Source organism: Lissotriton vulgaris, chromosome 4_1 (genome assembly GCF_964263255.1).
Source record: "Lissotriton vulgaris chromosome 4_1, aLisVul1.2, whole genome shotgun sequence".
NCBI lineage: Eukaryota > Metazoa > Chordata > Amphibia > Caudata > Salamandridae > Lissotriton > Lissotriton vulgaris.
The window spans coordinates 764,885,932-764,900,382 of NC_141691.1; the positions used below are offsets into that span (position 1 = coordinate 764,885,932).

At 44.2% G+C, this 14,451-nt stretch overlaps 1 pseudogene; it reads left to right on the forward strand.

The window, feature by feature from the left end:
- Positions 1-563: 563 nt before the first annotated feature.
- Positions 564-1,700, forward strand: LOC147722561 (uncharacterized; annotated as a pseudogene).
- The last annotated feature ends 12,751 nt before the right edge of the window (positions 1,701-14,451 follow it).

Below are 14,451 nucleotides of genomic sequence, written 5' to 3' on the forward strand. Positions count from 1 at the left end.
TATCCAACACCACTTGTTATACAAGATTAACTGGTAATCCAACAGAAGCATTGGCTAGCCACATTAACATGAGACTAGCGGAATGGAGGTAGGGGGGTCTCCTCAGTGAGGAAGAGTGCCGATACCTCACGGTCGAGGCTACTTCCTATCCTTGTACTTACATCTTGCCCAAAATCCACAAGGGCAGCCCTTTTCCACCTGGCGGCCCTATCATTTCTGGTGTCAATTCACCACCTCAAAAACTATCTGAATATGTGGATACCTTCATACAACCGAGGGTACAAAACCTCCCTGCCTATATAAAAGACACAAAGGACATCCTGGGAAAATTTGAGGGCTTTACTTGGTCTGAGACCTTAATCTTTGTCACCCTTGACGTGGTCAGCTTATACACCTGTATCAAAAAAGAATTTGGTATAAGGGCACTTGAATTCTTTTTGGAAAAAAGAACAGCGGACCACTTATTACATAATGGTGTCCTGCTTGAAATGGCCGAACTCATATTGTCAAAGAATTTCTTCCTCCACGACTCGAAGTGGTATCACCAAACACAGGGGACAGCCATGGGTTCCCGGTTTGCTCCCGCTTATGCCGGCCTTTTCATGGGCTGGTTTGATCGGGAGCATGCCTGGGGACGTCATGCGTCTAAGTGGATTGAGCATGTGGTTTTCTGGGGCAGGTACATCGATGATGTAATCATGATCTGGGATGGGCCTGCCCCTGAACTCATGTCTTATTTTGACTTCCTAAATGACAATCCATTTAACGTTCATTTCACAATGGAACATGCCCAACAGTCAATCAATTTCCTGGATGTCACATTTTTCATTCAGGATAACATTATCCATAGACGCACACATCGAAAGGCTACCGCATGTAATAGTGTATTACAATATGATAGTTCCCATCCCCAACATGTTATCGATAACATCCCGTACGCGGAAATGATCCGTATGCGCCGCAATTGTAGTACAGAAGAGACATTTCTCTCTAGTATCATGGAAACTGAACAACGCTTCCTGGAGAGAGGATACCCGGCAAACACACTAAGAAAGGCTAATAGAAAAGTGATGCAAGTTAAGAGAAAAACCACGTTAGCCTCACCACTGTCAGAAATACCGCTAACAGGCCGGTGGCCTTTAGTACCCAGTTTACAGATCGGAGCAACAAAGTGTATAACATTTTAAGGAAGCACTGGCACCTGCTCTCAGATGTACCTACACTGCAATGTTCAGTTACACCGAAACCAAAGGTTTGTTACATAAGGGGTAAAAACCTCCGTAACATCCTATGCCCCAGTTACGTAGTGTCCCCTAGAAAATCGTGTTGATTAACAACCACCACAAAAGGCTTCTACACATGTAATGACTGTAACATGTTTAAACTAGGCAAGAATAGAACTAAAGAGTTCTGTTTCAATGTTAAAAAGAAAATAACTATTGACCATTTGATCAATTGTAACACAAAATACGTTACATATGTCCTGGGATGTGCCTGCAATGAAATTTACGTGGGGAGCACCAAAAGAGCTCTGATAGTGCGGATACAGGAACACGTACGAGCAAGATGCAACGGGGACCTAGGGTATCCGCTCACTTACCATATGCAGGAGAAACATGAAGCTGAAGAAAACGTCTGGTTCCTTGGCATCGATCATGAGCCAGCTCACCCTAGAGGTGGTAATAGGGTGCTGGCCCTAAGACAACGTGAGGCAGGATGGATATGTAGACTGTGCTGCATGGAACAGGGTTTCAACATAGAAGATGAATTACATCACTTCCTGTAATTAACAATTTACCAAGTTAAAAAGGCCCACTTTTATCTAGGACCTATATGGATGATTGATGTTGTAAGGAGATCCTATCCATTCTGTCCCCGTAACATTCTCAACACCCTTTATGTTAACAGGCTGATGGGTCTTTAGCTGTTTTACACATATAGATATGATGCAGTGTTTCTTGAGTGTTGTCTATGTAACCAAGCTGGCATCCTCTAGAGTGCAGAATCAGTATCGTAATGTAAATAGATTGTGCGCAACTTTCTAAGGTTGGCAAATAAGTAAACAATGAGTTTGTTTTTGTGTATTTTTTATTTTCTGTTTCTTCTCCTCTGTTTCCCCCTTTTCCTTACAGTTGCTCAACAACTTTTTTCTTATGGATAATTTCCTTTTGTTGGTCCTCATGTGCTACTTCATTGGCCACGAGGCTATGTATTCATTACAGTCACATATCTTAGTTGACAGACACTGGGGCATGGAGTTTTTGGCTCAGACACTCTTCTGATTTGTATCCCCCCTTTATATTCCTTGCTCATATTAATGGGTTCATTCTTTGGCTATTTATAGGGTTGACTCAAAGGAGCTTGGTGATTTGCTTTAAAATGCAATGGTGAGGACTCACGTGGACTAGCCTCAACTCTGGTCCCCGCAAGCTCATGTAGGTTGGTTGATATACCATTTAAAGTTAGGGAACATGGATACTTTATGTTGGAATATTGGGCAAACTTTATTCCCATCAGTGCCCTTCTTACTGCCCCAGAACATATATGTGCTCCCTTGCTGTCTACTGTTTTTTTGTCAATTATTAGAGCATACCTCGTCATGGAACCTTATTTTTGGTGCCTAACAACTTTTCGTTGGGCAGCCCTTACTATTATCTAACCCGTCACAATATGGCTGCTGAGGTCACCTACTTGGGCCACGTGACATGAATAGGTCCGTCGCTCGGCTAGTTTGCCATTGATTTAATGGGCTAGTTGTCCCTTATTTGTATGAGCTAAAGTAGATTTATAAATAAAAGTAGATTAATCATGGAATTTCTCATTTGGAAGAAATTTTACTTTGCTAAGGTTCTGGTTGTTCTACACTGTTTTATCTTTTGTATGCATGTTTTAAACTGCAAATTCTAAATTCTTGATTTACATACACAACTTCCTATGTTTCTTTCTATTGCTTCCTTAATTAAGAATTCTGTACCTTGTTTAATTTAAACAAGTTGTGGGGGTACCTGGCATTTTATTTACGCTTAACGTGGCATCTTTATTTCTCCTTTGCCTCTACTCTGGCCCGTAGTAAAATGGCTGCCGTATTTGCGATCTTGCCATGTTATGGTTTGGACCTTGCAGGCTACACAGATGCCTGGCATTGTCCTTGTTAAGACAGGTATATATAGAGCCCACATTAGCATGTCTTTTACGGGCATCCAGAGGATTTATCGCGTTTCGGACGGTGGACCCCCTTTGATATTCACATAACAGTCCTATTAAGACTGGTAAGAAAACTCTAAGTTCTAACTTGGACCTCCTTAGATTAAGGTTATGGGGTTACTCTACCTCTTTGAGCAATCACCTTTAGTTATCTCTGGAATATTGCACTTTTTATTCTAGATTATGTGCATCCAGGCTGGTATTTTATTAATTCCCCCTGGGTATTCCCACATCATGTTACTGATCTGTGAAGTTCAGATTTTACCTTATTGTATTGTCATGAGCAGCTCATGTCCCTGTCCCTGTTATTGATCTGTGAAGTTCAGATTTTACCCTATTGTATTGTCATGAGCAGCTCATGTCCCACCACTTTTGCAAACCTACATTTCTTTATGATTTAATTTTTCACACACATGCTTACATGTTGATAAATAGATTGCTTACCTTGTCCTTCCAATTTTGTAGGTTTTTGAATTCACACATTTTGAATCAGCCCGTGTCTGGTGATATACTACATCTCCATGGTCTTCTTAAAAGCACCTTGAACCACCACGGACCTGATCCATGTTGAGAAGGTATTGACCTTATACATGTTCTTTGTTGTCATGCATATAACATCTTTGATGTTGGGACAATTAGTCCGTTATGATCAGACAGGGTTATAGTTCTCCCCATTTATTCTGAACCATTGCCATTGCAGACACCTACCTTTTTTGATCTCTCTCCAGCGACTGGTGATACACGCTATCTTTGACTTTTCCCTGAGACAAGAGATATCCCTGAATAATTGTCTTGCCCAAATATAAAACATTAAGGTATTGCTCTTCCCTTTGTTTACGGATTTTACCAGTGATGTCTTTTAAGGACTGCTTAGTTCCATTGTCCAAGACAGTTAAGACATCTTAGCTTACATGCTCCTGCAATTATTTTTGTCTTTTCTACAACATATCTAGACACTTGAGGCCGGAGGAATACCGACTTTCAGAATAGCAGTTCTCCATACTTTGAGGTCAACATTAACTATAACAAGGTACATAAATTGTTTTGGACCGTCTATTTGCTCTTATGTCATCAACTTACTTTGTACATTATTACATGGGCTCTCGCTGAATACAACCATCCGCCACAATTTCCTAGTCTCCCAGGTCTGCTTATATCTGAAACTTATGTCATCAACTTACTTCGTACATTATTAGATGGGCTCTCGCTGAATACAACCACCCGCCACAATTTCCTAGTCTCCCAGGTCTGCTTATATCTGAAACTCCATCTTTTCTTGCTCTGTCAAGCATATAGGAGATGGACGGTCTTATAGATCATGCTATTTCTTTTTGAAATGTATATTGAAGGTGAAATATTTCCGCCTTTTTTGACTGTCCATGTCCATCCGCCCTTGTAGAAATGTGACTGCATATAATTATCCTCTGCGTCTTGCTTAAAGTTCAAACAAATGCGCTATGTAATATGGATGCTGGATGTCTGATAGGGGGGTGCAGGTGGCATAGGCCTCCCATTTTTTCAAATTTTTCAAACTGTCTGTTCTTCCGTTGAAAGAATTTTCCCGGGGGTTTGGAACCTGGGATTTTTTAGACTTTGTATGTGGATTGTGCACTGTAAATACCTACACTCTTATGTCTGTTTTAAAGGACATTTTTTTAAACTTGGATTATATTGCTTAAAAATTATGTAAATTATGTATATAGAGGTGCTAAATGTAGAAAAGGAAATAGGAGTTTATCTCTCACACTTTGCCTATGTTTGGTTTGATTTAACAGCCCTGAAGAAGTCCCCTGCGAGGGACGAAACGCGTCGGCTGTGTGGTACTCCATTTGTTGAATAAAGATTGGAAATCCAAAAAGGAAAATCATCGCCTGTGATTCTTTGTAAAATATACTTTGACACACTATTGTTTGTGGTGCACCTTTGCTGATGTAAAAATAAGTTAGAATTCCCTAGGGATTAGGCACCGTGACGGTGGGTGCTACTCAGTGTGCACAGGATTCCCCTTCTTTAACATTTAGGGAAAAACGGGAAATATAGATAGGGCTATTGGATATTAGGTGCTGTCAAGAGGAAGTGATCACCGTTAGGTCTGTTTTATCTCATTGCTTTTTCCCTTTGCATAATTTTGAAGGAGGGTTCCCAGCCAGTGCTTTGCAAACCCAGCCAAGTGCCTTTTGCCATGAGGAAGGAATTGAGTCAAGGGCTGGAATTCCTATGTCAGCATGGGATCATCAAGCCTATTTAGAGTTCGGAGTGGTTGTCCCCGTAGTGTTAACCGGTAAGAGAAATGTTACCCTCACAATGTGTATTGATTTGAGGGATTTGAACAAGACAATTTGGGTGTATAGGTATTCATTACCCAACATTACTGAGATGTTAGATTCATTGAAGAGTGTTTTTTTTGCCTTTCTGGACATGTCATATGCCTAGCACCAAATCACCATGCAGAGGGAAAGCCGACATTTAACATAATTTGCAACTCCTGCTGGCATTTATAGATTTAAGAGAATGCCATTGGATTTGGCATCATCCTCAGCCATTTTTCAGAAGGTGTTGGAGACTATGGGGCAGCTTTACAATAACTGGCGTATCCCTGCATATTAGCAGGGATGCGCTAGTTATTTTGCGTGACGTAAAAAAACCCTTGCGCCACCATGGATGCGCTGCATTTACAATGCAGCGCACCGTGATGCAAGGACTGCTCAGGGGCAGCCTATACTTGCTGTGCTGCTTCACACCTTACGCCGGCTACAATTAGGCATATGGTTTTGATGCAGCGCGGTCGTAAAAGTGACTCAGTGAAATCTTGTAGATTTCGCTGCATCACTTTTACGGGGCTTCCTTGCGACGGAACGCCCACCCTGCATACATTATACCTGACCCTGGTATAATGTAGCGCAGGGCTTTACAATGTGATGCATCTCCCTAGATGCGTCACTTTGTAAATAGGTTGCATAGTGGCACATTGTTTACGATGCTGCTACATCACAGAAGTGATGCAACAGTGTCGTAAAGATGTAGCTAGGGCCTTGTAATTCTGCTCCTATGTTTTAATTGGTTCCCAATGTAATGGGCTTCCAAGATGACATTGAGAGAGCGCAATTTGAATGAAATGTATGAATACGCCATATTTACAAACCAGTTGCGTAAGTTAGTTAAGGTAACTAGAAAAATGAAAATATGTATCCGCATTTACTCACGATTGCTTTGTTAAATATAGAGAGCACCTATAGAGTGTGGGCTAATATAGAGATGTGTGGAAATGTTTAGAATTGTTAGAAGTGTTAATCAGGTTCCATGTTATGTAGCTGCTAAATGAAGAAGGATGTAATATGCAAAATGAAGAAACGTGCAGACCTCGTGGCACTGTATAAGAACGAAATGTACAATTGCATCTTTCATGTAACATGGACTCACTATTATTCAATGATTTCTGCTTGCATGTTAAAGGCTATGTTTTATAGAAGTGTTTCATATAATCAGAGTGTGGTGTGTTAGCATATTATTTTAAGCTAAGAAATAATGGTTCATAGGGTGCAGGCTACTGCACGTAATTTAGTAGGCCTGGAAAGATAAAGTGTCCTCTTTGATCTGCACGTGTTAGTTAAAGTCGAGCCTCGTTAAAATAAATTGCTAATGCTGGTCGAAGTTTTTATGGCCTAGCCTGATAAGGGGAGCCTGGAATTTGGGGCCCTGCTCCAGAGTGTCTGTTTGCAGGTGCGAGGGGGTACCAATCAAGAGCTTGATGAATAGAGCTCTGTCTGAGGAGATAGGCTCGGTCCGGAGGAGTCTACTGGAATGTCATGGGGGTACCAGCATGCTGGAGACGGAGCCTGGGAAGCAAGGTCAACTTTAACAGGCGGCTCAAAGAAGTGAAATCATGGAAAAAACCAGAAGCGAGGACACGTGAATTGTGTACGTGGTGGGCGTCTCAGAGGGGCGTTCCACCCATACTGTGATTTTGTATTAGGGACAGCACCCTTGGGAGGAGAGAGAGCAGACGGCCTGAGGACCCTAAGAGAGCGGATGGGTAGGCAGAGAGGACATGACTGCTATGCATAGGGTTTCATCTAAGACTAAGAGAAGTGCGTGATCTTCTTTGGAAGTCACCACGGCTGACACCTTTTTAGGATTAGACTCTGCTAAGTAGGGATGTCACTTAGTTCAGCGTAGGGACAGTCTAACTTGATTTACTTCATTCTGTAAATGTCTCGCAAGCTTCAGCTTGTGTCTATATTGGCAAACTTACTGATTCTTGAATTGGCATTGGTTGTATTTTTCTGTCGTTTGAGATCATTCAGAGAATTTATGTTTCTGTTGATGCCAGTGTACCTTTTGAACCTGATATTGAGATGTTTATACCTTCAGCTAACTCTTGCTTTACAATAAAACTTCAAAACTTATCCGTAGTAAGTGGTTCTTTAGAGTTGTGTCAGTTTTGGGGCTGGTTTGACCTGATGTAGGGTTGCCTTTTACTCAATGACAGGCAACAATCGATCCAAATGATTTAAGTGAGATAGGAGTTGGAGTGATCTGACAATTGATCTAAAATCTCACTTTCCCAGTTGGTAGCAGAGTAAAGATGGTTGTCTTCTTGAGGAAGGCGACCTAGATTAGGTTAAGATTACCCCAAGGCCCTTAGTGATCGATGACCAGAAGAAGAGCCACCTGCCGAAGAAGGTGCTGACGGTGCGAGAGAGAAAAGCAGCAGAAACGGTCGAGAGTGAGTATAAAGGGTCATGCGTTGTCAGATTGCGGTGTTTTGTGTTGTACATGTGTCGTAATGTCAAGCGGAGTTGAATGCCTGTAGTGTGAATGAGACGGTTGTGAGCGCGCGCAACCTGGTGAAAATCTTAGGTTCAGAAGAGGAACTTAAGTGGTTCGGGTGTATCGGACATCCAGAGTAATTGTCTACCATTGTGAAGGGGGTCATGAGGTACCATTGATCGCCCGCAGGACCGTGATAGGGGGAACGTGAGAGTGAGTGTATGAGTAACGGACGCTGGTCGGACGTTTACTGTGTGTAAGTAACCTATCAGTTAAGGCGATCGTCTGAACGTTACGGAAGACGTTTCGTCAGTTGAGGTGACAATTACAGTAAGACTGTGGACGTACAGTCGGGGAAAAGTGATAGCTTGGTCGGAAGTAGTCATTTTTCGGTGTATGAATGGGACGCATGCATGACCGGGAGACGAGCTGAGAAAGGAGGGGAACTGCTGCAAAGGGGAGGCGAGTGACGTAAGACAAGAGCCGCGCTGTGATAGGCCGGTTGGTGTAGAGCCGCGCTGTGATAGGACAGGTAGCGAGAGCCGCGCAGGGATTGGTAGGTTGTCATCAGGAAGTAAACAAAGGAAGAGAATTAAGGAAAATTGTAGATTTTGAACATGAAGTGTTTTAAATGTCTAAGGGCGATCTTTAAGAGAGACAGAAGGAATTCTTATGACGGGGAAGAGGCCCCGCCAGAGGGTACACCAGCTCATTATATGGCTGTGAATGTCGGGCTACATACTATACTGTGGATTTCTGAGTGGAGTAAGATGACAGAGGGGAGCGAGGAATTGACGTTTCCGAAATACGGAACGTTTAGATTAGAAGCATTACACCAGTTAAAAGCAGTTATGACCGCAACTAGACCCCTGCCCAGACCAACACAGTTTGAAGCCCTTAATGCGTGGTTCAGGGCGGCATACGACCGGAGTTTGAACAGGCGTCAAGAAAGAGTGAAATGATCGGTAAGAGCAGTGCAGGATGCCAAATGGGATGAAGAAGCTAAAAAGTGGAGAGTGCAGAGAATCGAAGCAGATAAACTGTACCCAGTGATAGAAGTCACAGGAGACAAGAAACCACCAGAGGAGGATGATGAGAGCGAGACAGAGGACAGCCTGATAAATAGGTTATTGATGGACAGACCACCTCCGTACAATAGAGAAATGGAACGTCCCGAGCTCCAAAAGGGGGACGGGGCTGGTAAAGGGGAGTATAGACCACTCCCTATAACCGATTGGGAACCCACCAAGGGTGAGGAAATACCTCAACCTAGTCCAGTACAGAGAGTAGTCGGAAGGTTTGTGGTGCAAAAGGTGGCAGAAACAGAGCGTGCCAAGTCCTACCAACTGCCGGACGCTCTCCAAGTACCTGTCACCATAGGTCCTGTAGTGTCGATCTACAACCCAGAGAGAGCACGAGAGGAAGAACAGGTGCGGTTAGATAAGGAGAGAGCAGAAATGGAGAATAGGAACAACACAATTAATTCCCAGAGGCAGTTGTCAGGTCCAAGAGATTTGAGCACTCCGTTAAACCAAACAGGGGATCCCATAATAGACCAAGAGGGTCAGAGAGGGCTGACAGATCTAAGGGGACCACGACCGAAGTCCTTTAAGGAGTTAAGGGAGTACTTGAAGGAATGGGATGCTGCCGTAGAGACTCAGAATAACAGGATAGAAGCGGAAGCCGAATGGGGAAGCCGAGACAGCAGGACCTTGTCTCACTGTGGGGCTGGCGAAAGCGGCCCAGAGTGGGACGGGAAGAGTCAGGAAAGTAAAGGAGATACCCGCCATACCACTGGTGGAAATAGACAAATGCATGAAGATAGGAGTACAGGATGTGGAGGGGTGCCTCGCCCCACTCACAGCGAAGGAGATCGAATAACGCAGGAGTACAGGAACAGCTTCAGGTGCACTCATCACACACCTGGCGAAAATGTACAACATTGGAGTCGCGGGAGTATGGAGAGTCGCGAGGGGTCTCACCATGCATCCAGTGATCACGGACGGGATCGCGGGAACATGGAGAGCTGTGAGGGACCTTATCAGGTACTGAGTGACACTAGACAGCAAGGGAATTGCGAAGGCTTAGAGAATAGTGGAGGATCTTATCGTGTGTCTAGAGAGGCTGAACCGAAGAGACTGAACGGGATGGTGGGGAATAGAGCATTGTTCCACCACCCACCGAGGGAAGATGGAAGAGCATGGGATTTAGAAAGATGGGAACAAGGGAGGACTCCTCATAACTCACCTGAGCCTAGGCGTAGGACTCGGAGTTGGGACGGGAGGAATGTAAATGGACCATCTAAGAATGAGGTACTAAGATCTGAGATAAAGGCAAGGAGACTTGATGTAACCAGCCAAAAATCGGACTTAGATGAAATAATAGACGGCACATTGCCAATGGAGAGGATCGACCTGTACGAACAAGATGAGGTACTGTTTATAGCAAAAGATGTTACTCGGAAGGCGAGGGCAGTACATGAAAGGCTATCTGAATTGGCAGACAGGTACATGGTAGACCTATCAAGGACTAAAGCATTACAGGGTAACCATAGGCTGCATTGCACGGATCAGGATTTAGACGAGAGGAGGACGATCGGGTTGAAAACACACATAAAAGAACTGATCATGGGTATAAGAACGTGGAGAGATTTGGATAAATGGGAGGAAAGATGGTCCAAGAGAGGGACCGTCAGGAGGAGCACAATTGGGATGTCCCCAGAGGGAGGGCCACAGAGAATGGAAGCTTACCCTTTGCGAGAAATCGCGAATGGAAGCTATGTGCATGTGCCCTGGAGTAGAGGGGACTTAGCGGCATTTACCAATTCTTTTCCTAAGCTGAGGTAGAACCCCGTGGAGTGGTATAAGCAGGTAGAGAGGTTCGTAAAGATATCCAAAGTACTGTGGGTTGACCTGAACACCCTGTTTGACATTGTAGTACCAGGGGACTTGTGGACAGCATGCAAGGTTAGCGTTGAATGGCCAACATCCGAACCGGATAGGGATGCCCAGAAAACGGACCATCAGAAAAAGTCATGGAAAAGTACGAAAGGGTAATGGCATGGCTGAAGGATAAGGTGCCGTTGCAGGACATAGACTGGGTTAAGATAGATCGGACCACCCAAGAACCTAAAGAGACTGTCCATGAGTATTATGAGAGATTGCTGAAAGCGTTCAAACAGTACAGTGGGTTGGATGTAATGGATCCTAGAGACATAGGACAGTTTGTGTCAAAGTTCGTTCTGGGATTGAGACCTGATATTAGTTTGATGATCCAGCAGCATTTAATTTGTTGGCAAAACAAACCATTAGATGAAATTTTGAGATATGCAAGGTACTGCAGTGATGAAATAGACTCCAAAGCAAAGAAACGTAAGGAGAAACTGATGTTGGTGCAGATACAGTCGGCTGGAAAGGGTGGACAGCGGCAACAGGGAACAGGGACATTAGGAAGGAAGCAAAATAATCAGAATAAAGACGATGAGGAAAAACAGAGCCCGAGGGTAGATATTGCGACATTGAAAAAGACGACCAGATGTCACCAGTGTAACGAGGTGGGGCATTGGAAACGCGAGTGCCCCTATAATATCGAGACTGGAGAACTAGAACCAGAGGAGGAAGAAGTCCAGAGCAGTCTGGCGAAGGGGACAACGATACACAAGGGAAAGATGGTCGAAGGGGGGACCCCGACTCCTCGAGCCCAGTTCCCTCAACCACCCAGAATTGCGACAGGGGGAAAGACCTATAGGCAGATGCCTCTTTTTGTAGGAGGAGAAGAGTGTTATTATATTGATCCCCTTACGGGACAGCGAGTGGATAGAGAGGAGGATTGTACCCTCGGGGCAGTTTTAGAGGTGGACCAGAGGGGACCATACGTGGAGGCCGAAGTAGCAGGGTGTCCTACGACCTTTTTGGTGGACACGGGGGCCACTTGATCCACTCTGAGATCAGCAGTAGTCCCAGGTCTGCCAATGTCAGGAGAAACAATTCAAGTGGTGGGAGTTGCAAATAAGAGAATGACAAATCCTCTGACCGAACCAGTGTCGGTGAAAATAGGGAAATACAGTGATGAGCACCAGTTTGTGGTTTGTGATTCTAGCCCTGTGTGTCTGTTAGGAAGAGACTTGTTATGCAAACTAAATTGTACTATATATTGCACACCCCAAGGAGTAGAAGTGCAGACTAACGATGATGATGCCGATTTTATGGTTGCAAACTCGCAGGTATGCGTGGAGCTATATCCTACCTTGACGGTGGAGGAGCTTCCATGGGACTTGAGAGGTGCGGTGTCATCTGAAGTGTGGGATTTCACTGGGGAGGAGATAGGACTGATCAAAGGAGTGGAACCAGTGAAAATCATGGTAAAACCAAATGTCGAATATCCCAGAACGCCACAATACAAATTGACCCCAGAGACGATTGCAGGAATAAAACCCGTGATCGAATCCATGATTAAACAAGGAATACTGAAAGAAATCGTGGGCAGTCCATGTAACTCCCCGATTATGGGTTTGCAGAAACCTAGTGGGAAATTCAGGATAGTGCAGGACCTTCAAAAGATTAATAACATAGTTGTTTCATGCTGTCCAGTGGTACCGAATCCATCAGTGATATTATTTCAGATACCATTCCAAGCTGAGTGGTTCACAGTGATAGACCTTTGTCAGGCTTTCTTTTCAATCCCATTAGATGAAGATAGCCAATTTCTTTTCGCTTTTAAGCTGGAGAATCGCGTATTAACATGGTGTCGTATCCCACAGGGGTATACAGAAAGCCCATCAATTTTTAACCAGCTGTTGAAGAAAAATCTTGAAAGTCTAGTACTGCCACAGAACTCGGTTCTGGTCCAGTACATAGACGACCTACTTGTAGCGTCAGAAACGGAGGAAGCTTGCAAAATAGACACCATCACCTTACTGAATCACTTGGCTGAAAACGGACACAAGGTGTCTCCGAGCAAATTACAGTACTGTTTGACAGAAGTACAGTACTTGGGTCACAGAATTGAAAAGGGAAAACGAAAGGTGTCACCAGATAGGATAGAGGCGATCATGAAAATGAATTCGCCCACGACACAGAGAGAAGTAAGGATGTTTCTAGGAATGGTTGGTTATTGCCGACAGTGGATAGCTAACTTTTCACTGAAAGCGAAACCTTTACAAAAACTGACGCACAAGGAGGTGAGTGATCCGGTACCATGGGACAAGGATTGTTTGATGGCATTCCTGCAGTTGAGGGAGGACTTGTGTCGTGCCCCTGCCCTAGGAATGCCGGATTACGAGAAGCCATTCTTACTTTACTGTTGTGAGAGGGAAGGTTGTGCTTTGTCAGTTTTGGTCCAAATCCACGGAAATGCCCGTAGACCAGTTGCTTACTTTTCGGCTACCCTAGATCCAGTAGCCGCAGCGTTGCCCGGATGTCTTAAATCCGTTGCTGCAACGGGTGTCAGCATTGAGAGGTGTGAAAATATCGTAATGGGACACCAGTTAGTGGTGTATGTACCGCATTCTGTTGAACTGTTGATGACCAGGACCAAGACACAGCATCTGACAAATAGCAGGCTCACGCGCTATGAGCAAGTCATTCTTGCTGCAGAGAACGTGACCCTTAAGAGATGCTCTGTTTTGAATCCTGCCACTTTGATGCCACTTCCAAATGACATTGATGATGATGTATGTACAGATCATGATTGCCTTGATGTGACTGAACTATGCACCAAACCAAGACCAGATATCGTAGATGAGCCATTGACTGACCCCGATGAAGTATTCTTTGTTGATGGCTCATGCGTAAGAGATGATATTGGTCAGCTGAGAGCAGCTTATGCCGTTTGCACCATTACCGGAGTTGTGGAAGCCGCTTGCCTGGAAGGAGTACACTCCGCTCAGGTAGCTGAAATCATTGCATTGACACGCGCCTGTTTAGCAGGTAACAAAATTCGAGTCACCATTTACACCGATAGCCAGTATGGTTTCGGGGTAGTTCATGACTACGGGCAATTATGGTCTCAAAGAGGTTACATGACCTCTTTAGGTTCACCTATTCGCAATGGGGAATTTGTTCAACTGTTGTTAGAAGCACTACAGGGTCCGGCAGCCATTGCCGTTGTAAAATGCACAGCTCACACTAGAAATACCGATTTTGTGTCACAAGGCAATAGGTATGCCGACGAGGTTGCACGCTACTGTGCATAACAAGGATATTCCTTTACAGAGGTGGAAGTGAGTGGGATTCAGGAAAGGACCGAATTAACCATGTTGTTGGAAACTGTTGACACTTGGGATGAGTTAAAATGTATACAAGAGAATGCACCTGACTTCGAGAAAAAGACATGGGAAACTGCAGGTTGTACAAAGAGTGAAATGGACTTTTGGGTCTCCGCAGATGGGAGAGCAGTATTACCAAACGAACTAGTTAGTCCAATGGCAAGGAGAATACATGGGCCAGCACACATAGGTAGAGATGCTATGGTGAGGGT